This window comes from Garra rufa, unplaced genomic scaffold (assembly GCF_049309525.1).
Source record: "Garra rufa unplaced genomic scaffold, GarRuf1.0 hap1_unplaced_858, whole genome shotgun sequence".
Classification (NCBI taxonomy): Eukaryota; Metazoa; Chordata; class Actinopteri; order Cypriniformes; family Cyprinidae; genus Garra; species Garra rufa.
This window is the reverse complement of record NW_027395123.1, coordinates 1-10,020: the sequence shown is the minus strand read 5'-3', so window position 1 is coordinate 10,020 and position 10,020 is coordinate 1. Positions and strand designations below refer to the sequence as shown.

General features: G+C 32.2%; 1 pseudogene; it reads right to left on the bottom strand.

Moving 5' to 3' along the window:
- Nucleotides 1–756: 756 nt before the first annotated feature.
- Nucleotides 757–9,475, bottom strand: LOC141317383 (enhancer of polycomb homolog 1-like; annotated as a pseudogene).
- Nucleotides 9,476–10,020: the final 545 nt, after the last annotated feature.

The following is a 10,020-nucleotide window of genomic DNA, read 5'->3' as shown; positions in this document are numbered from 1 at the left end:
AAATGTAAAATAAATGAATACATAAAGTAAAAAAAAAATAAAACAAAACAAAAAAAACTCTGGACTGTTAAGTGTTATATCAATGATTTGCAAAGAAAATATTCAACAAAAAATATTTTTACTGTTTGCTAAATACAGAAAATATTTTAAAAATAAATTATTTGAAAGAAAAAATACTGGACTATTACTGTTTGCCAAATATAATAAAATACTTCCAAAAAATATTTGCATTACTATTATGAGTAATACTGTGACACTGCTTACTAGTTACTAGTAAAATATTTGCAATCAAATGCTGTATAAATAAATAAATAAATAATTTATGTATAAATGAATACATAAAGTAAAATAAATAAATTAAAAATGTAAAAATTAAAAAAAAAAAAGTGTATACAATTTGCAAACAAGATATTTGACAAAAATGGTCAATTGATTTTGCAAACAAAATATTTCCAATGTTTGAATTACCATTATAACAAAAAAATGCTTGATTGACAGTGCTTACTAAATATAATTAAAAGGCAACATTTAAAAAAGCTTGACTGTCACTGCAAATATTTTACTATTTTTAAATCAAATTCCAAAAAAAAAAATACAAAAAAAATTTGCAAATGAAATACTTGCCAAAAAAAAGGTGGAATGTTACAGTTATAAAAAAAGATTTGCAAACAAAATATGTCAAAAAAAAAAAAAGAGACGCGACTTACTGTCATCATTTGCTAAATATAGAAAATATATGTAAACAAAATATTCTACCTGAAGCTTGGATGACCCCATTGACTCCACCTCCTACGCCATCCTCTTTGACCTTTAGGGTCAAAAGCTGGTCAGAGGTCATAAGTGCAGATGCAGCAAACTGGGCGCTGACTGAGTCCAACGTCTTGGACACGAGAGACTGAGGACACAGCAGGAGAACGTTACACAAGTCATCACACTTCCAGACACGAGTGACACTTGTGTCTCTCCGTTACACACCTGACTTGAGCCTGTGTCGTTGGCCTGCTGTTGTATCTGCTCCAGCTGCTGTTTCTGCATAAGGGCCAGCTGTTCTTGATGCTGCTGATATTGCTCAGCCGTGAACGCTGGAACACAAAACAGCAATATTAACCATCTGACATACAGAATTTCACAGCATTTCTTGTTCAACAAAGGAGATTTTAGGGTTCTTCCCATTCAAACTAGCTAAGAATAAAACCATGCAAATCAATATATTCTCTCAGTTTTGTCATGATACCAAAATTTTGACTTTAGTATGATACCTGACTAAAATATCTCGATACTACTACTGAACCTATACAATGACAAAAACAGAGAATGACAGGTAAAGTAACTGATAAATAGATGATCCAAACAGAAGTTAGTTATTTTATATATTAAATAAGCATAAAAAAATAAACAAAATCATATAAATCAAATGCCAGTGCCACTACACAGGACTATGGTGAGCAACTGAGCCTACAGGTATGTAAAGATCTTTGCTCAAAGATTATCTTTGTTATTAATAAGAAGAACATAGATGCAAGTAACAAACTAAAAGGACAAATACAAGCAAAGCAAAAGCACAAGTAAAATAAATAGGCCCTTTTATTTCTTTCCAAATTCCAATTTCTTCCGTTTTAATTTTTCTAGATTTTATTTTAATGGTTACAGTAAAACATTGTAATCAAAAATAATGTCTAACTAAAAGAAATCATGAAACTTCCACAATTTAACAGCAATTAAAGTTAAACATTTAAGGCCCTATGAAATATTTTATTATTTTTCTCAAATTATATGAATCGTTCCATTAATTGCCTGGATTCCATACATTTTAATAAATCAAAAGCATGTCTAATTAATTCATGAAAATCAATTAGATTTTATAAAGAATTTATTATATTATTTTTCTCTCTCTCTCAGAAATACTGTGTTGTGTATTTACAACTTTCTGGTAAACAACATTTGGTAAATATTTGTTTCTGGTAATTATTTTTTAAATATTGTTTTAATAATATTTTATTTTAATGGTTACATAAAAATTGTAATAAAAGTAATGTCTAACTAATTGAAATTATAAAAAAATTACACAATTTAACAGCAGTTTAACAAAAATTTAAATTTAATACCCTATGAAATATGTTTTATTATTTTTCTCAAATTCAGCCTTTTTATAAAATTCTATAAATCATTCGATTAATTGTCTTATTAGAGATTAATTAGAATTTATAACGAATTAATTTATTATATTACTTTTATTTTTTATTTTTTTTTTTAGAAATACTGTGCTGTGTATTTACAACTTTCAGGTAAATAAAAGGTAAAATATTTTTTAAATATTGTTTTAATTAATATTTTATTTTTAGTAGTAGCACGGTCATTACATTAAGTAATATTTCTGTCAAGTTAAATCAAACTTTTATTTTGATGGGTTGCTGTCAAGACCTTTGGGTTTCTGTTTGTATATGACATGACTGGTTTTTCTTAAAAGAAATTAAAATGCTAAGGAAGTGACTCTCAGAGCAGTTGTAGAGATTATGTTCCTGAGTTCATGTACTCATATATTGAGGCAGCAGAGGCTGAAAACACCAAGTGTAACGCGAGCTTCAGTATGTGTGTAGTCTGCACCATTTAATAATACAGAGACGCACAAAACATGCAGGATTCATATTTAAAAGGCAAATTCCGTGATATTGCACGTTTTACAGTAAATTCCGTTTTTATGACAAGATTTGGCTGCATTTTCCACTTTACGATTATCATAGGGTTAAAAAAAAAAAACAGAGTTAACAGTGGGTGTTACATATAAGATACAGAAATACTAAGAATGAAATTCTTAAACCAGAATAAACCATTCAAGTCAATATATTCTCTTAATGTAATGCAGACCATTTTGGTTACTGAAATGACAGTTTTACAAAGGTTTTTCATCAAAAAGGACAACAAGTGAGCTGCAACCATGTAGACGATATTAAAATCACTGGAGCGATACACAAATATGAAACAGGAGAATAGACGGCCATCATTTGCAAGTGCTGTTGTCTCGTCGTGATCTGAAAGAGTTTCATTTAATGCTGGACGCACTTAATGAGGTTTTATGAAAAGCTGCAGCTGTGCTTCTGATGAACATTTGCTTCTCCTGGTTTATTGCTTTCCTTTGACAATGACGAGCCAAGTGTCGCAATTGATTTGTCCTCATTTAAATATTTTGTAATATAAAATTAGTCACTGGTCAAGTGTTGGCAGACATTTATAGGCTCTTATGTGGAGTTGGCGAAACAGAGAATCAGTCGCATTTAATTAAATGCAGAAATCAAACGGTTTAACTAATGTTTTGCAAATAGCTTCGTAATTTTTTTGCATCAGTGTGAACGAAACACTCCTAAAACATAGCATTTAATAAATTTAGACTGTTGAACTGCAAACTGTTGGTCTAAGACAGAGGCACCAAACATTTTTACCACAAAAAGACAAAAATCTGTTATAATGTAAAAATACAATAAAATGTAAAAAAACAAACTAAAAACTTAAAATACAAATGTGAAATTAAACTATATAAAAAAAATTAAAGTATTAAATAGAATATATAAATAAAATACAATAAAAATTATTCAATTAAACTAGATGAAAGTTTAACATTAAACTATATATAAAAGATTTAAGTATTTTTTAAAAATAATATAAAATGACAAAAATGTATATAAATTTAATATTTTTAAACTAGAAAAATAATATAAACTATATATAAAATAATTTAGTATTAAAAGGAATATGAAATATTTAAAAATGTAAAAAAATATATATACAAGAAACTAAAAATCGTATTTAATTAAACTAGATACATTTTTTACATTAAACTATATAAAATAAAAAACTCAAAAATGTATGTATTAAAACTGAATATAAAATATGATAAATTAATATAAATATTTTAAAATGCATTGAAAAAACTAAAAGAAAACTATACAAACCCTTTTTTTAAAAAACAAAAACCTTAAATTAAACTAGATCAAAATTTGAAATTAAACTATTTTAACTTAAACTATATAAAATAAAAAAGGTAAAGAGTAAAAAGAACATAAACGATTGAATAAATTATTAAAAACCTTTAAAAATACAATAAATGGTAAAAAAAATAAATTAAAAAAAATAAATAAAGAAATAAAACCAAAAATTATGCAAATGCGTAGTGCCAAATGGAAAAGCCATTATACCGCTTTCACTATACAAATCCAAACTGGCATTTTTGTCCATTGTGCTTCATCTCAGTAATTCATCAATGTCATATACCAAGGGTGAGTTTTTAAATGCTAAAATCTTTAGATAAACTCTCAAAACCCTTGCCCTGTTCCACTATCTAGAGCAGACACAATATTAAACCAGAGGAGTTCTACACGTCCTCCTCGAACACCTTCCCCTAAGTGATTTAAACAACCTACCGAGTATTTAATTTCGAAAACATGTAGTTTGTGCATCCCTACAGAAAAGGGCACAGCCAGTGAAAGCCCCAAACTATCATTCCCAATTATCACTGCAGCAAACCCTGCGCTTTCTCAATTATAATAACCGTCAATCATTCCATGTTTATTTCCAGACTTCCTTGCTGACGCTGAATTAAACATGAGCAAACAAACAGTTCCAGCACTTCGTATGCACACTAGCATGCGAGTCCACTCACCTACTGCGGGTGGTCCCGTCCCTACTGTTCTGCCCAGCGTACCGCCACCCGGCCCTGTGCCGCCCCTCACCAACCCCCTAAACGGTCTCCGTGACAGCGCATCTCCTGCAGCTGATTGGCTGGTTAGTGTCCGTGGTTTAAAGTGCCTCCAGCGACACGTTTTGATGTTTCGGAGGATCTGTCGTAGGTCTGAATAGGTGTTGTGAGAGGAAGAAGAGGATGAGGATTGTGACGTAGAGGATGAGGTAACGGTTTGGGAAGTGGTTTCTGGATGGAGAGGGGAAGCAGGGAAGGAGAAATCCGGCTCTGAATCCGAGTCCAGACTTTGGAATAATCCATTTAAATCCGAATAGGCCCGGTCCAAAAGAAATCTGAGGAAGAGATTAAATATGATTAAGAAACGGTTTTAATTTTGACAGGAAATTTAGTTTTAGTCTTAAGGTCCTTGCACAAATTTTGTATGCGTTTCATCATATTCGTCATCCTTTACCTTAAAAAAACGCAGAAAATCGAACCTGATCCGCATTTATGATGGACAAAAGTTTCAGAGGCAGTGTGTAAACTTGATTGACCCCTTTAGTCATAGTCTTGACTAAAATGCTATTTAGTTTTAGTCCTATTTTAGTCATCTGAATCGTTTTTAGTTTTAGTCTAGTTTTAGTCAACTAAAGCTACAGTAGATTTAGTCGGCTTAAATCGAATGGGTTTATTTACAAGCATTTCTCTAAAATTACCAAACTCGTATAGGTTTGATATTAAGGTTTTTCATGATAGACATAGATTTAACTGCTGTGAAACAACATGGCTTTATATTAAAATTAAATGAAACCACTCCTCATAAAACAAACAAGAACATGGATATCTTTTCAATTAAATGCCAATGGTTATTCAGGCTTCTCTATTGTAGAATTCTTTCTTTCAAGCAGACAAATTTATTTATATTAATAAATTTATATTATTCTTTATTAGGGCTACTAAAGAGATTCAGTCAACAGCAGTGAGTGATTTTCTGACTTTTGTTGTTTGATTAACATCAATGCCACAGACAATAGCAACTAAATTAGGCTGCTGTCCCTTTAAAACCGAATGCACAGATGCAGCGTACTGAGACACGTCTGATACTCTCCCAACCGTTTACATTCACCTAAGACGTAACCAATTTGTCAATTCTCATCAAAATGGACAATTCAACATTTTGTGGGTATTTCTCATGAGACGCGAAAGAATACTCATGCGCTGTGTGATAAGAGGCTCATTCAGAAAACCAGACCAAATTGATTATCCATGTCTGCTCTTCTCCTACTCCTAAATATTTTTGAATGTTTTATGAGACGTGCAGCAAATGTATGCCAGCTTATGTCCCGTCGGATAGATTAAGGCTATAATACAGTTCAAATATACGCATCTAACCACGCAGCAGATTCGTTCTGAATGAATCTCTTCCCAAATTGTCCCTCCCTAACATTTTCGTCTCCTTTTTATGTTTTATTTGAACTCGTTTTGAATGACAAATGACGAAAATCTATTATCAAAACGAGTTGTTTCGTTATCTCATTTTTGTCTGTGAAAATCATTGATGAAAATGAACACTTAAGAAAACAGGAAATATGATTTAAGTCAGAGATTGAATGACATGTGGACTTGACTCACCTGCCGCCCCGTCCCATCCGTCGCCGTGCCAAACCGACACAGCGGCGGGGAATGGTGAGAGTGGTGAGGGAGTACCGAAACCGCGGGTCACATGACCCTCCGTCTGTTTCTCCAGACCAGGGCCAGTCGCCGCTCTGATCCAAACGGGGCTGCAGGAACAACAGAAACCAAATGAGAAAATAGCAGATGAAGGGAAATGTGCTCTAGCTTGGAAGAGAGGAAGCGTAAGGTATGAGATATGAGGTTGGCGCTCGACACCTACAGTGTGATAAACACATCCTGCTTTCCGCCTGAAGGCAAACGATCCATCGGGCTCGTTCTCTTCCTCGGCCTCAGATGACCCAGAAAGTATCTGCACAACAGGAACAGGAAGTGTTTTATGCACTGATTGGATGAACAATGAAGTCTAAACTAAACAACTATAAAACCTAATTAATTAAAATGTGAAGTGGGGAATTTCTGTGCACAAACACTTAAAACGCTTAGGGGTCAGATTTTTAAAAAAATTCTATTTAGTAAAGATGCATTAAATTATCCAAAAGTGACAAAGACATTTATAATGTTCTCAAGTGTATAATATTTCAAATAAACAGTTCTTCTGAAATTTATATCCATTAAAGAAACCTTAAAAACAAAGGATTTTTCTGCAAAAATACAAAACTTTCCTATGGAAGCCCATTTCCAGCACTGAATAAAAATTTAAAAAGGTAATTGCGACTTTTCATCTCACCATTCTGACTTTTTCTTCTCACAATTGAGTTTTATGGGATTATAAACGGGCAATGCTGTGAATAGTCTTTTCACTTCTTAAAATGAGACTTTATAACTTGCAATTGTGTTTAAATCTCACAATTTGGAGGGGAAAAAAAAAGTCAGAATTGCACATATAAACTCGCATTTGTGAGAAAAAAGTCAGAATTGCAAGAAAAATAGTATGATTTGCAAGACATAAACTTGCGTTTGCATGCAAACAAGTCAGAGCAGTGAGATAAAAATGCACATTTGCGAGAAAAAAAGCATTCGCAAAAAACTCAATTGCGAAATATAAATTCGCATTTGCGAGAAAACAAGTCAGAATTGCAAGAAAAGTCAGAAATTGCATTTGCGAGAAAGGGCTTTTTCCTGCAAATGCGAGTTTATATCTTGCAATTCTGACTTTTTTTCTTGGAAATCTAAGATATAAACTAGCATTTGCGAGAAAAAAACTCAGGATTGTGAGAAACTCGCAATTGCAAGATAAAAACTCACAATTGCAAAAAAAATAAAATAAATAAAATAAAAAGATATTGCAAGATATTTTCTCGTATTTCATGTAAATGTGAGTTTTTATCTTGCCATTCTGACTTTTTTCTTGCCAATGTAAGATATAAACTTAAGCTTGTTTAGGTGCTAAAGTAATAAAACACTTTGCCTTCAAACAGTGATTATATCCAGTCAACCAAATGCAGTGTGTATGTACCTGTGAAAAGGGCTCGTCATCAGAGCTGGGGAAGTCGTACTGGTTGAGGTCTTTGGGGTTAAACAAGGATGGGCCAGTATGCAATGGGGCGGAGAGAGGGGGGATTTTGGGTTTCTTCTCGTACTTCCTCTTTGTTCTGACCACCTCTGTCTTTTCGGGCTGAAAGAGAGAAATACACATGTTCTTTGCTAAGTCCTGAAATGTACTGCAACTTACAGTCCCAAAGTTAATAAAGGCATTTATAATAAATTGAGTTTATTATGAAGGCAAATATAATTTACTTTTTTTATACCTATATTTCTGAATTCAACAAAAAGTGACATACATTGATTATCTGCATTTTTTTATTTTCCATTCAACAACGCAATTTTGTCTCAGTGCAATATATTTTCCAGAAAATGTGTGACCCAGGACCACAAAACCAGTCATAAGGTTAAATTTTACAAAACTGAGTTATATACATCACATGAAAGCTCAATAAATAAGCTTTCTATTGATATATGGTTTGTTAGGATAGGACAATATTTGGCCGAGATACATCTATTTGAAAATCTGGAATCTGAGGGTGCAAAAAAATCAAAATACTGAGAAAATCACCTTTAAAGTTCTCCAAATTAAGTTCTTAATGCATATTACTAATAAAAATTACATTTTGATATATTTATAGTAGGAATTTTACAAAAAATCTTCATGGAACATGATCTTTACTTAATTTCCTAATGATTTTTGGCCCATACCATGTATTTTGGCTATTGCTACAAATATACCCCAGTGACTTAAGACTGGTTTTGTGGTCCAGGGTCACATATGGTAAATTCACAACCCATTTTACAATCTGAGAAACTGATAACCAGCCGTAAGCCATTGTATTTTGGTAAATGCACAAATGAATCGTTCCCAGTATGTTCAGGAAAACACATTAATGGGGTAAATTGAGATTTCAATATGATATAAAGTACCCACCTTGGTCTTGTAGTCTTTGAAGTCTATGTGGTCCTGATGGCGGTACTGACTGCTGCTGGAGAAGGGGATTATGGGAATCTTGTAAACAGGTTTTGCCATAGCTAGTGCTTCTGCCATCACCTCTGAACCAAAGTCTGGCACAGTGTTCCTGAAACAAAAGTGTGGACGTTTTCAAGGAAGATGTAATGCAACTGGTCTTGACAAACATTTTTTTCCCCCTCAATATCATTGAGACGTATATTTACGTATACACAAACAAATTACCCAACAAATCTCAGTGATTAAAGATGACAAATGAATAATGGAGCTTTATCATGTGGCCTTCATGAACAAACAAGGTGAACCATAATTGCTCATTTAGCCATATAAAACAAGCCCCTTAATTAGGGTACGCAATGATGCCTAAGCCAATTAAAAATACACGACCCGTTCACATTATGCATGAACGCGCACACAGTAAAACACAATTACAGAAGCAATTAAGAAAATTCTGGAGTCAAGCAGGTTAGGCATATTAAAACGCAAAGCAAACGTAAGCTGGATCTTGTATATTCATCATAAATGAATGCAAATACACCTCTGAAAGTGAGTCCACATACCTCTTCTCCACAATCTCCAGCGTGAGATGAAGCAGCTCTCGTTTGCTCTTTTCTCGTTTCTTGATCATCCTCTAGGATAGTGACAGCTCGACTCAGGTCCCTTCTTAGTTTGAGCATCTTCTCATAGGAAGCCTCGTCATTCTTACGGTTCTGGGGAAACAATGAATGATAAAATAAAACAAAATATGTTATCGTGCACAATATCTTAAAATGTACATAATATGAAAACGGCTTTAATAAAAACGAGTATTCTGTAAACGATAATAAAAATAACAAAAACACAAGTTCAAATAAACAGCAGCAAATTTTCCAGATTATTTATTTATAGACCATTTATATTTAATTTTTTAAATTAAATACATAATTTCTAATACCACACACACAAATAAATAAAATGAACCATGATTGAAAAATATATAATATTTATAGATTATTTATAAATAACTAAGTAACTAAGTAAATAAGTAAATAAATATATATATAAATAAAAAATACAAAAAAATTGCATTGTTATTTTAGAATATAGAATATTGTTAATTTTATGCTTTTGAGCCGAGTCAGATATAAATTTGACCATAAACATGATGCATTCTGAACTTAAACCTATATCCTTTTGTAAATAACATGGGCCTTCATAATACTGCAAATGCTACTCTGATTTTTTTTTGTAATTTAAAGCTTTTAAAAAAAGGCTT